This window comes from Cryptomeria japonica, chromosome 1 (assembly GCF_030272615.1).
Source record: "Cryptomeria japonica chromosome 1, Sugi_1.0, whole genome shotgun sequence".
In the NCBI taxonomy this organism is placed as follows: Eukaryota; Viridiplantae; Streptophyta; class Pinopsida; order Cupressales; family Cupressaceae; genus Cryptomeria; species Cryptomeria japonica.
The window spans coordinates 581044047-581059746 of NC_081405.1; positions in this window are offsets into that span (position 1 = coordinate 581044047).

Consider the following 15700-nt stretch of genomic DNA (forward strand, 5'->3'; position numbering starts at 1 on the left):
AAAAGCATAAATAAATTGCCTTATAAGTTTTTACTGCTACCTTCTTCTCTAGCTATTGCTAGATCTAATGATTTATTCAAAATCTTCTTGATCACCATCAAATATCAAAACACAGATAAATTTTCCTTATCACTTTTTATTGATACCTTATTCAACTGTGACTGGATCTAATGATTCCTTCTTCTTCAGCTATGGCTGGATCTAATGATTTCTTCATAGAAAATTATCAAGGCAAATTGCACATATGGAGCCTTCACTAATATGCTTGTATGAGATTTCTTTCATAGTCTCCTTTCTTGCAGGAATATATCCGACTTCATCAAACACTTCATTGACTGCACTATGGAGTCTTTCAAGGAATGCGTCCATGCTATATGAACATAACATCTCCTCCCTCTATATATAGTAACCTTCCATAAACCCTAAAGCTCATATATTAACTCTACCAATTTTTTCATCAATTTCAATGTCACAAATTGTAAAAACTACAACCTTATTTTTATTAGATTTTAGTTGAAATTCAACCTAAAGCTCATATATTAGCTCATATAGTTTTAATATATTTGAACTCTTATATTTATTTAGATTAATAACTATAAATTAAATAGGGTTTGAAATATTAAAATGGCCCCTAAATGAAAATTAAATTTTTGTAAAATATCACAAAGTCTATAGTAGTAATCAAGTTAAGTAATTATAAATAACATAAAATATAAATTAAATTAAAAAATTAAATATTATAATAATAATAAATTGTTTGATTTTCTATTCCAAATATGAGTTACTAGTTTATGTGGAGTATTGATGAAGTCAAGTATTGTCAATTTTGGAATATGAGTTAAGAGGGTGATTTTGAGGCTATAGAGTATTATTTTTATTATTATTTATGTAAATTTGAACTATCATAGTAATTACCTATGAGTGGGGCTCATAAATTAATGTTTAAAAAGTGTTTTAGAAACATCTAGAAGCTTGAGAAGTGTCATTGAAGATTAGTGATGAGTTTAATTAGAGAGAAATCTAACTTTGGAAGGGAGCCTTTCAAGTAAGAAAAGCGGTGTCACATAATAAATTTTCTAAAAAAGGTAAGGATCTTTTAGAAGCCTTATTTGTTTTGATGACATACTATCCTATTTTACTTCATTTATTCTTTTAGTCTTAAGAATCTTTTGGACATCTTAATTGTTTAAATAAAATTTTATATCATGTGTTGTCCCATGATTTAAAATTGAGACATTTGTCGCAATCTTGTCTAATCCAATACGTTCTCTTACCCTATACGGTAAATAGACTCCTTATGACAAAGAAAATAATATGAAATACATGTTGCATCTCTCTCTCTCTCTGTAGATTAGTTGGAGTTGTAGATTAGTGTGTGAAATATTAAAATGACCCCTAAATGAAAATTACATATGTTTCCTATACTCTAATATATATAGTAGTAATGAAATTAAACAAAATAAAAATTAAACTAAATTAAGAAAATAAAATATTAAAATAATAAATTATTTTTTTTAATACAAAATTTAAGTTACTAGTTTATGTGGAGTATTAATGAAGGCTATAAAATTTTAAATTTCTATTATAACATTTAAAGAAGAATGCAATTGCTAATGTTAGATATTATATATTTATTTAAAACATTAAAATTATATTATATTTAAAATTTTATTAAAAAAATCTTACAACTTTATTTTGTTAATATATTTCAACTTTTATATTTAGTTAGATTAATAACTATAAGTTAAACAGGGTGTAAAATATTAAAGTGACCCCTAAGTGAAAATTAAATCGGTTTCCTATATCACAAAGTATATAGTGGGAATCAAATTAAATAATTTTAAATAAAATAAAAAATAAACTAAATTAATAAAATAAAACATGAAAATAATATTTTTTTGATTTTCTATGGAAAATTTCAATTACTAGCTTATGTGGAGTATTGATAAAGTGAAGTAATATCAATTTTCAAATTTGAGTTTAAGAGGCTGATTTTGAGGCTATAAAGTATTGTTTTTATTGATATTTATGTAAAATTGAACTCCTATTGTAATAACCTATGAGCGGAGCTCCTATTTTATTGTGTAGAAAGTCTTTTACAAGTGTCTTAGAAGATAAGCGACAAGTTTCTATTGCGGCCTCTCTAACCCGCAATCGTTTATCGTTAGAGCAAGAACAGTTATACTAGATCCAGTTGCCCCCCCTAAAATTCCAAGAGCTCTATTTTCCACTTGTTGCTGACCGAGTGAATGAAGGGACCCACACCTCAAGAATAAATCTATAGTGATAGCCCGATCCAAAGGGAAGGTTGTGCTAGGTAACCTGAACATATGGTAAACAATTTAATAGGGGGGCCCATTGGCGGATATGGGTCCCATTTCATACCATATCAAGTTATCTCCCCCGCCAAAAGTAGTGGTTAGCGTAGAGTGGGGTTGACTCCCTGCCCTATAGATAGTAGGGAAGTAGTAGAGTGCAAAGGTTTAAGAGACATAACTTTGAAAGCAACCTTTCCAATATGAAAAAGGAGTGTCATATAATAAATTTACTAAATTTACTAAAAATAGTAAGGATCTTTTAAAAGTCTTAGTTGTTTTAATGATATAATATCCTATCTTCTCTTATTTATTTATTTAGTCCTAAGAATCTTATAGAAATCTTAGTTGTCTAAAAATATATTTATCTCGTATGTTATCTCATAATTTAAAATTCAAACATTTGTCACAATCTTTTCGAATCCAATGTGTTATGTTACCCTATATGGTAAATATACCCTTATGTGAAAGGGCATCATATGGAATACATGTTGCATCCCCCTCTCTCTCTCATGGGTATGGAGATTAGTTGGAGTTGTATATTGGTGTGTAAAATATGAAAGCGGCTCCTAAATAAAAATTTAATATGTTTCCTATATCCTAGAGTATATAGTGGTAATCAAATTCAATAATTTTGAATAAAATAAAAATTAAACTACATTTACAAATTTAAATATTAAAATAATAAATTATCTTATTCTTTATATAAAATTTGAGTTTCTAGTTTATGTGGAGTATTGATGAAGTCTTGTAATGTCAATTTTTGAGTTTGAGGTTAAGAGGGTGATTTTGAGGTTATTCAGTATTATTTTTATTACTATTTATGTGAAAATTAATAACTATAGTAATAACCTTTGAGTGGGCATCATATTTTAATGTACAAAAGTTGTTTTAAAAACATCTTGAGGTTTGCAAAGTGCCTTAGAATATTAGTGACAACTTATCTTAGAGAGAAATCTAAATTTGGAATGCAACCTTTCAAATAAGAAAAGGGGTGTCACATAATAAATTTACTCAAAATAGTAAGGATCTTCTAGAATTCCTTAAATAGAACACATAATACCACTATCTCATCATTGATAGAAAGAGCAAAAATATAAGGACAACTTGACACATAATGCAACATTCAAATATTCATCTAAGATGAATCTCTTAAGGCTAAACAAGAGTACATATTTCTTCACTAATTTCAAATATCACTCATTAATATTTGAGTTTCACTACAATAGCATACAATAATTTCAAATCATAATAATATAGGCTAATGAAAGAGAGTAACAACAAATGACTCAAGACCCATATCTCAGAAATGAAATTACAAGAGCTAAAATCATGGATAGTGTAAAATACTCTCTTGCACATAGAATTTCAACATTCACTTCAAATATTAAAAACAAATGAAAAATCCAATTTACGCACAGTCTGATATGTCTTCCTCTTTCATTGCATCCATTAAAATTAAAGTCGAAGAAATATAAAAAATTCCATTAAAACATTAAATTCACATAGCCAACTACTAATCCTTCATAATCTGAATCCCCTTTTACCAAAACATGAAAATACTTATAGAATCCAAAATCACAAATCCTAAAGCTTCCTAAAAACATAACCATTCTCACACCTTAATTTATGGAAAGATCCCCCTAATTACTTTTGCACTCCCCTTCATTAATGGTCTCAGCCTCATCATTTTGAGGTAGTACATTTAGAACCATTTGAATACTAGCATTTGCAAACATTTTAGCATAAATGTGGAGGTAGATATGGTAAATGGGTTGGGCAGATTTGAACATATTTAAACAATAGTTCTCTTTGCATGTACATTTTATGTTTGCCACGATACTTAGAAATTCAATCATTAGAGTGCATTTTAAATATGTTAGGCAAGTGTTTTGGTTACATGGTTAATTGTTGAGCCATTGTGTGGTTTCAACGATGTATTGGTTTGGAGTGACATTAAGATCAGAGAACGAACAATACAGTTCATAGTGATTGAATCAGGGTTGATAACATTGTGAGACAATCATCCTAAATTAGTGTTCATATACCCAAACAAATCAATTAGCAAAAGTATCATGATGTCAACTGTTTGAGCATACAGTTGCAATTATATTTGTTTAAATTTGATTGGTGACTAGCCTTAGACTACCATAGATAAGTCCAACATGTTTTTTAAAAGTACTGAAGAAGATTTCATCATGTCTTGAGCTCCGAGAACTAGGTTCTTGCGATTTTTGCATAGAAAATTCATAAACTAATAATAAACAAATCAAATTAATTTCACATCAATATAGTGCACAATTTTCAAGAAATTGGCCAATGTCTATAATACCTGCCAGCATACCATAGAGAAAACTACTAATCTAACTAACAAATAGAGATAACTTTTTTAAAAAACATCAACTAATGCAACATAAATAACTATCATCACTCAAGATCTTAGATTAACAACTACATGAACAAATACAACATTATGACCATAAGAAAATCCATAGCATTATAAATGAAAGCAAAAATAACATCATAACCATTATCATCTCAAAACATACATATATCCAATCATTCTCTCCCCCAAGGTATCTTAACACCACTAATTGCTAACATCATAACCTAACACATCCATACCATGAAATCATTAACATCCATTTTATTTAAGTTCTACTCAAGTACTTTCTTCGTATCTTTAGATTATGAGCTATCAAATGCATTTCTTCATAACCCTATTAACTTTCTAAGTTAATTTTAAAGAACTAGATCAAATGTTCCTATCTCCTATCTTTATCCATTATTCACCTATTACATCATGAATCTATATACATATACCCTTTCATACATATGGAACTAGATTATTTCCTTAAGAAAGACTGTTGCACATCTCATCAAGATTACTATCCTTACACATATGCAAGATTATAACAACAAGCACTTATCTACTTCCAAATAGGATTCCATGCTACTAAACAGATTCAAGAATCATATGATACTACAAGAATAAACATAATATAATTATTCAATCTCCTAATTCAACATAGGATCTCATTCCTAACATTATGAACATTTCTACAATGTGAGCCATGTAATAATACATCATCTTAATCTATTACAATTCATAGTCTCTACATCATAAAGTCCTATTACATAAGAGTGCATGGTACAAGTACATAGTCGCTTCTGTTACATCATATCCTAATGCATAATAATACAAGTTTAATAGGTACATATCCTTCTTTCAGATTTACAAGTCATCATGATACAATGTTGTCTCCAAACATAGAAATAAACTCAACATAGTGAATAATCAGTGTCCATATAAATCTACAACTATTCATTCATTTCTATATTCCAATGATAACTAAGAATAAGGATTAACATATTTCAAGACAAGGCATACATGATCATAAACATATTTACTACCACCCACAAGATATACACAAGACAATCCAATCGTATCACTCAATCATTTAATTCCCCTCTAATCTAAAATCACATACACAATTGAATATCCGTTTGCATAACATTCTGGAATCAACCTACTACAGGTCCTAATACATATGTTCATGAGAAACTGATTACATAGTCTACTTTACAATTACATCTTTCTTGAGTTACAAACCATATGATATCTATTCCCAACTACATAGATTATGCTTCAAGATCCATCTACATGATGAGTTAATATAAATCCATGTCCACACATGCAATCATCCAATGAATAACATCCCAATGGAAGAAGGCATCAAACCACCCGACCATGTGGAACCATCCCCTATGCTAGGAGATACCATGGGGTTCCAACTAACTCTTAAGACCTAGGCTGACACCTAAGAACCAAGGGACTAAACATGACAACCACAAAATAACAACCAAGAACAATGAATCAAATTACCTTGCAACGCTAATAAAAAATCAATAAATCCCAAAGGCCTAATAACCAACAAAGGCATAATGATAACGTACACACTTAGGGAAGAGTGTCATCACATGCTATCCTCACAAAGAAGGGGCCACACCACACCTTGATAGACATGTGGAACCATCTCCACCTTGGAGACAATCAAGGGAGATCAATTTACCACTCCAACGGTCTTTGCAAGCTCATCCCAAGTCAACAGTCAAGGGCTATGAGGTGGGGAACCAATAAACAAATTTATTATCTTGTTTAAGTAAATTCTTATTTACCCAAACCTAATAATCAAATTATTAGTGAACTATCACTTGCAATTAAACATAAACTTTTCATGTGGTCCCATGACAGTTCTAGATCGTAAGCATCATCTCTAGGAACCTCTTCGGGCCTATTGCTCATGACCCCGGTCCTACACATGCAAGAAACCACTCACCCTAATCATGGACCAATACCTTAGGTTGAAATATGCATTAAAAGAACATCACAACAACATCATGAAGACATAAACACAGTCACAACATCATATCAAGATTTATATACCCACTTACAAGCAAGAGCCTTCACCAAAACAATACAACAATGAACCAAGGCATAAACATGAATTCAGAGGATAATCCAAAAAAAATTCCAATACTCAACAATGCGGCAATAACATCCCACTAGAGCTCTCATAAACATTCATCAATATCAAGGCATTCTTCCTCTCATTGGAGCAACTCAACATGAACAATATCATCAATGGTAAGGCACAAATCCTCTTACGGGAGCACAAAAAACATGTAATTATCAAGATGACATCATAAAAAACTCTGAGGAAATCAATGCAATCACAAAATGCTTGTGGTAAATTCCGAAAATCAAACAAATCAATCACAATGATTAAAATTGATAAAACATGCACCTCGAAGCAGTTCAGCACATCCAAAACCTAAAATGGTACATTTGGGAGATAAATTAGCTCTCGCATGACATATTTTGGCATTTTGGATCCATACTTTGTATTTTGGTGCCAAATAATAGTGTTTTGGGTTCAAAGAGCAAAAACCAATGAAAACATACATTTTATGTAATGAAACTTGTCCAAATTGCACATAGGCTTGCTAAATGAAAAAATGACTCTCCCAAGATGTGTGGGAGGATAAAATAATACCCTCAAAACATAAAACATGTTTTCACAAGCCATACAAATGGATTTTAACATCAAATCCCCACACCTCCTTTACACAGACTTGCACAGAAAGACATCAAGTTTACATAGAAACTCATCGACATGCAATATATCATAATGGGAGAAAAAATAAAAATAAAAAAGAATATTAAATCCCAAGAAGAATACAAGGAAGGGAATACATAAATTTAAAAATATAATATACAAAATAAACATCCCCAAATAATAGATGACGAAGGCAGAACCCGAGAAACAAAAAAACATAGCAAATTGTAGTAAAAAACACAATATTATGTTATTATATCTGAAATCAAACTATTTTAAATACATCCAATTTTAATCTAGAGGAATAAATCCTCACTTGCCGCATCAGACAACTTATAGAGTTTTCTGAAAACCCTTACCAAACAATTTCCAACCTAGAAACTAACTCCCAAAAACTCAACTCCAAAAGCTATTACAAGTTTCCTCAAATGAGTCCTAAATAGCCTTCCACCATTTTGGAGCTGAAATTAAAATTTATAAATTACCAATTGGTGGACAAAGGAAAAAGCACGAAATTGGAAATATGAAAATACAACCAAATTCAAAAATTAAAACTTTCCGAAAAATTGTCCAACTCCTTGCAGCCATAACTTTTCATCCAGGAATCGGATTTATGAACTGTTTGAAGCATCAGAAATATCTCTGAGTGTAGAGTATGCTTAGAGTCGTCTCTGCTGATTCCTCCCATTTTTCGTGCCTGTTCAACATAGTTTAATGCCTCAAATTTGACTTGCAAGATTTTTTTTCAATTTTTTAGGAAACTGAAACTTGAATAACTTTCAAACAGTTAATGATTTTAATTTGATTCTTTTGCAAAGTGCTTATTTTTTCCTCCTTAAGATTCTTGCAAATTTTGGGTTCTATCCACCTTCAAATAAAAACTTTCTATTTTTGGCAGTCGGCTAGAAAAAGTAGCTTGTCAATTTTGAGAGTTGGAATCTCTTATTCGTCTAAGAGGTATCTATAAATACAAAAAAAATAAAAGAAAACTAAAAAAAATAAAATATTTTTGAGTGATACAGGATTGGCCATACACCATTGGATGCTCCTGCATCAGACACCTTGGGTAGATTGAGAAGTGACCCTGTAATGTCTCAGCGGATTGAGGACAACCCAAACGATCAACCTCTTCCTTGGAAAACCATGAAGAATATTCAATAGGTGTTTCCCTCCATTTCAATAGATACTCCTCATACTATCTATTTCTAGTACTCCTCACGTGACTATCCAAAATTGCTTTGATCTCCTCCTTCTCTGAAGTAGGTGCAAGAATTTTGTATTGTACTATTGTTGGCTCCTCCTTTGTGTTACCTTCATGATATTCTATTATATCTGAAATGTTGAACATAGAGTAAATATTAATTTCTTCTAGTAACTCTACCTCATATGTGTTTCCAGATTCATGCTTCTTCAAAATTTTGCAGGGACCAAACTTCTTCATCTTTAGCTTATTGTATGTCCCCATTGGAAACCTTCCTTTCGTCAAATGGACCATCACCTCGTAATATAGCTGAAACTCTTTATGCCTTCTTTTTTGATTTGCCTTAACCTCATACTACAGATTCATCACATTGATGTGCTTCTTCACCTCTTCATGTATATTATTGGTTTGTTTCTCCAAATTCTTTGGCTCCAGCACTTGTATCCATCCCATAGTCCATCTTCCTGAATTCTAGAGTGGTTCTTAGATTGCCTCTATACAAAATTTGGAATGGTGATCTACTAGTGCTCCTATTGACAGAATGGGTGTAAGAAAATTCTTCTTATCGTAAGATCAGATCCCATCCCTTGGGTTTGTCTCCTACCAAGAATCTCAGTAGGTTACCTAGACTCCTATTCACCACTTAAGTATACCCATCAGTTTGTAGAAGGTGTGCAAAACTAAACTTCAATTATGTGTTTAATTTTTTTCACAAGGTACTCCAAAAGTATCCAACAAATTTGGTATCACGATTTGAAACAAATACTTTTCGGTAAACCATGCAGTCTTACCACCTCCCTAAAGAACAAATCAACAATGTGGACAACATCATGGGTCTTCCGACATGGGATGAAATGTGTCATCTTTGAAAACCTATCAACTACCACAAATATTGAATCATTCCCTCTCTGAGTCCTTGGTAAACGAAGAACAAAATCCATACATATATCTTCCCATGGCCTCTCAATTATAGGTAATGGCTGATATAGCCCTGTACTCTGGCTTAATCCTTTTGCCCTCTGGCACACTCTACAACTATGCAAAAATTTCTTCACATCCTATGATAATTGAGGCTAATAATAATGCTCACTAATAATGGCAATGGTCTTATCCCGACCAATGTATCCTACCATTCCTCCACTATGCTTCTATTTGAGAAAATTCTTCCTCATAGAGCTCCTAGGAACACACAACTGGCCTCCCTTGAACACCATACCATCCTAGATTATGAAATCCAATGACCTTGTCCTGCCCAAAGTAAGAAGCTCCTTGTAATATTTTCAAGCCTCTACAAAATATGGATTCTTGGGATAGAAATGTCTTGAGTTCATTGAACCCTACCACGTAAAACTATAACTTTATCAGCAAAATATTCCTCCTACTCAATGCATTTGCAGCTTTGTTAGACCTTCCACTTCTGTGCTTCAAAACAAAAGTGTAACTCTACAAAAACTCCACCCATTTCAAATATCTATGATTCAATATTCCCTAACTATTCAAGTACTGCAATGGTTGATGATTAGTATACAAAACAATTTCCTTTGGCAATAGATAGTGTCTCCATTTATTTAATGCTTAAACTATTGCATAAAATTCTTCATCATAAACATAATATTTCTTCTTTGCATCATTTAGTTTTTCTCTAAAATAAGAAATGGCCCTACCTTCCTATCTCAAAACAACTCCAATGGCATTACCGCTAGCATCACTATCCACCTGAAACACCTTATTGAAATCTGGAAGGGATAAAACAGGTGGCTATGTCAACTTCTTCTTCAACATATTAAAACTATTTGCCACCCCATACTCCACATGAATTCTTTCTTATCCCCTCTCATTGTTTTAGTCAGGGGTGCACAAATGCTACTAAAGTTTCTAATGACCTTCCTGTAAAAACTAGCTAAACCATGGAAAGATCTCAACCCAGTAACAATCCTTGGGGTAGTCAATTCCATAATAGCCTTCACCTTCTCTTTGTGCATCTTAATACCTTCTCCCGAGACAACAAACCTCAAGTACTCTAACTCCTTCACAAAAGTACACTTCTTCAAATTAATCAGCAATTTCTCCCCTCTCAGCTTCTCAAAAACTCTATGAATATCCATCAAATTCTCCTCCAATGTCTTACTGAAAATCAAACTATCATCAAGGTACACAATAAAAAACTTATTGAAAAATTCCTTCAATACCTCGTTCATGAGTTGCATGAATTTTATTGGTGCATTGGTTAGCCCAAAAGGCATGACTAACCACTTATACAAGCTTTATTTATTTTTGAAGGCAGTCTTCCACTCGTCCCCCTCTCTAATATTGATTTTGTGATATCCACTATTAAGATCAATCTTTGTGAAGTACTCTGCTCCACTCAAGTAGTCCATAATGTCATCTATCCTTGGCAGGGGAAATCTATACTTGATTGTTATCTTGTTTATGGCCCTAGAGTCTGTACACATCATCCATTCTCCATTTTTGTTTGTTGTGCAGGTACTGCACATGGACTCAAGCTATTTTAGATAAATCCTTTTCTGAACAACTCTTGAACCTATCAGTTCAACTCTTCATTTTATGTTGGAGTCATTCTATGGGCTGCCTTACAAGTCAATCTGATGACTGATCTTCCTCATAGGTGGTAAACCTTCAGGTACATTATCAAACATGATATCTTGAAACTCATTCAAAACACTAGAAACTTGTATAGGCACCTCTTCATTATCTTCTTTATCCACTCTTGAAATTAAAGAAAAACACACAGGTTCATGTTTCATACCTTCCAAAAAATTTCTCATCGAGAAAACATATTTTGGCATTACTACATATCTTTTCTTCCTCCTCCTTTAGAGGCTTGAGATTATGGTGAACTCCTTCCTTTGCTAGGGTATAGGTATTCAGACGACCATCAGGGAAAACATGCCTATAAAACTTTCATGGCCTCCCTAGCAACATGTGTCATCCATCCATGGGTATGATGTCACTGAGTACCTCATCACAATAACTAACAATCTTGAATTTTACTAGGCAGTGCTCTGTTAGTATAAATCAGTGACTAAGAGGGGGGTGTATCAGCCAAAACAATTTATAAACAATTCAAACATTCAAACAAACCAGTCTACAACTATCCTTCCAAATTAACTTAAACATTGCAAAAATCATGAAAGATGATAACATAATCGAAAAGAGATTTGCATGCACAAATAAGTATCACATAACACTAGCAATTATACGTGGAAATCCTCAGTTAGAGGGAGAAAACCACAGTGGGGATAACCCACAATCTCTTTTATTGTAGTGAAAAAGAGTGCCCTGTTAAGAGATTACAACCAGTTCTTTCAGAGAACATCACCCTGTTAGAAGTGACTGGTTTCCGGTTAAGAATACCTTAGAACCTATTAAAGGTCACCTTCCTAGTGAATTTTATAACTTCATATCTGAAGTGACTCAATTAAGAGATTTTACATAAAGAATCGATTAAGGTTCACCCTGTTAAGGGATTTACAATACTACAATTGTTAGAAGGCAACAAAGATGATTGATCTGTCTAATGACACTACCTTTGTCTCATAGATCCACTTTGCATGCTTTGTTCTTCTGATCGATGTCGGCTTCACCGATTCATACCTCTATCTGTTGCACTCTATTCTGCTCCCACTATTTACATTAACACAAATCTTTTTCACATTCACAACAACAAAATTGAAATGAATGATGTGTATATATTACCATTAATTATGGCGCCAAATTTCGCTCCAAAAATCTGTTATCGCGCCTCGAATTTCTATCCAAAAATCATTCTAGGAAAATGGTCAAGACAACCATTCATGCTAATAAGCTCACCAGTTGAAAAGGGAAGATTATCGGTTCAACTGGATGTTATCTGGATGTTTCTACATTTGTTTATTGAGACTCTTGTATTCCCAATTGTCACTTGTGTACTAGTCCAATTCTGCCTAACCGGTTACCTCCTGTATACTAGTCTACTCACTTCTTAACCGGTTACCTCCTATATACCGGTCTACTCACTACTTAGTCGATTAACCCTTGTATACCGGTCTAGTCCCTACTTATCTGGTTAACCCCTGTATAGCTATCTACTCACTGCCAATAGGAATAAGGATACTTGTTCTTCACCAGTTACCCTTTACTCCTTTACTGATGGATTATGGAGACTTAGAAGATGATTTTGCCAACAATGACAACCTTTTCACCAGTCATACAAAATGCATCATAATGCCAACAAACTCCCCCTTTGGCATTGTTGGAAAATACTACAAAGCAGTCATGTATGTGCTGGTTCTTACCCTTATTTCATATACCTCATGTATATATATAAACTCCCCCTATTGACATCAATGACAAATAATATACAAAAGGATTCATGAAACTAAAGGAAAAATGTTTTCAAAAATTTCTTTAGCAGTTGGCAAAGAGGATTTCCATGAAGGCTTTGCCCTTTTCATGGTCCTCAAGTGTCCATGGAAAATTGTAAAAAAATCCTCCATTTCATCTACAGAGTTACAATCAGGTGCAGATATGAGACTTTCTGCTTCTTTGACATTCCTTTGCATGAAATCAATCATCAGTGCATGGTAGCGTTGTAGCTCTAGCAGATTAAGAGCTTGTTTATCCTCTTCCTCTTTTAACTTTTTGATTTCATTAGTTAACTCTTTGACCTTTCTACTAAAAGTCATTGGAGAGCTTGTAAGAGGATCAGACGAACCTATTAGATCTTGGATTTCCCTTTGAGTGTGAGCTTGTTTATCTTCAAGATATTTGATTAAATCAGTGAAGCTTGATAACTTGACAAATGATTGAACAATTCCTATAGTATAGATTTGGCCTCTTTAGTGCTAGCAGAGTGAGAAACTTTTCCAATTGATATGTGTTTCATTAATGTTTCACCTCTCTTTGTTTCATACTATCTAACTACAACCTTCTCTAGATTGGTTTCCTCTGAACTGAATGGTTTGACAAGAGTGCCCAACTGATAAATGATGGGTGCATTGTCATCAACAACAATTTCAGGAATGAAATTAGATAGAATGGTTTTTGCAGTATTAAGAATTTTGGTCTTGTTTTTCTTTTCTCTAAGTTTTGCCTTTTGAGCTTGAAGTTTCAATTTTCTAGAAAGTTTCATTAATTGTTTGGGGGTCATCTTCTTTATGTTGATTATAGAGTCTTCCTCTTCTTCCTCCTATATTTATTCTTCCTTTTCTTCTACCTTAACCTCGGAGCTGGTTGTGGTGGTAAGTTTAGCTTTCTTCTTTTCACTCTCCTTTTCTAAGTCTAACATCCTCTTTACCAGAGGAGTGTCCACCATTGTTTTCTTACTATCTTCAGGTTGACCGGATGAAGAATCTTCTTTCTTCTTGTGTTGTTCCGATTCCTTGGTCTCCTCTAGTTCCTTCATCTATTCTTCCTTGTTTTCTTATTCCTTTTGTTTTTCTTCCTTCTTCTTTCTTTCCTTCTTCTCTGATTCTTCAATAGGTGGTATTGATGTATTTATCACCTTTGGATTTCCTTCCTCTGTACCTTTTTCTGACAAAAGGGGTTCATTGTTAGTAGGATTTATTGTTACCAAAGTTCTATTAGGTGTATCTTCATAAGGTATATCTTCAACTATAACTTCATCTTCATCGGGATGGTTAGTTTGAGTGGCTCCCTTTATTGGTGAAACACTAATATAAATAGTTTAAACAATTGATTTGTGTTCAACCAATTGGTCTACATCCTTTGTCAGAATGGGAATATCTAACATAACATTACTGATGATATCATCAACTAAGAAAACATCAAAACCTTCAATAGAGTCTTTGTCTTTACCTTTTCCTTTGTCAAGGGAAGTTGCACCTAGGTCCTATTTTGTTCCCTTTTCTATTTCTTCTTCAGCTTCATTTTTCTAGCTCAATATTGTTTTCCATAAGGCAACACCCTCATCATGCACAGCTTGGACATCTCCTATGGCCACTCTCCCTATTATGTTCCTTATTTTAAAGCATTGAATACATGCTTCTGCCAGTATAGATGCTTGATTATAATCAAGCTCATGTTTCACTTCCATGAGTTATTTTATCCTGTGCTCTTTCTCAATAGCTAAAGTTGTTTTCAATCTCCCTTCAATTTGATTTTGCAAGTCTGATGGAACTATTCCATATAGTTCACTAGGAGTTCTACAAAACTTATGCATGTTCCACATAAGTGCATCTTCAATTTTTCTTTTGTCCTCCTCGTTGCAAAGGGGATATTTTCTCCCAACACCAGATAGACCTCCAAACTCTTTGATCCCATCAACCAATTCATCAATAGTTGGAAGTAAATTTCTCCATCTTCTTCTGACTTCTTTTATGTTACTCCTACCGGTCTATCTTTACCTTGGGAAGATGTATGAGTATCTGAATCCTTTTCTTTTGTGTATGTTGTCGGCTTGTTGGATGCAGTACCCTTTGGTTTTGCCTTCGACTTTTTTTTCTTTTCTCCTATTTGTTCTTTAACTTTGTTTGATTTGGCCCCTCTGTGTTCTTTAGAACCAGTGGAAGTAGTGGCACAAGATGCTTCACCTCCATATTTTTTGTCTAAGGTATCAATCATTTTCCTTACTCTTCTTTGTATGATTGGCTCCTTAAGTTCCTGTTTTATTTTGGAGCTTGCCTCATCATAAGTTCCAAATTTCTTTGCTTTTATGTCTACTAGTTTAGACAGTAACATTTTTGCATACACTGTAGTAATATCTTCCCCAAAATCATAACCCATAGCAGGTACCCAAAAGCTTCTAGGTTGAGCCACTTGAATGATGCAACAATCGGTGTCAATAAGAAAATAAATGTTTTCCATGTACTTCTGAACTATAGCGGTTGGGATTCTCTCTCTTTTGTACATTCTGATTTGGAATTCTTTAAAATATACCCACATTGTTTCTCCAAACTTATCACCTAAAATCCTAATCATTTCACCTATCTAAACCATGATAGGTTTATCCTCAAACCACACAACATTGCCCTTACTGGGAAAGAAATTTTGCACATAGAAGAATATAGATACCAGTAATGAGCCATACTTGAATGAGTCTTTCT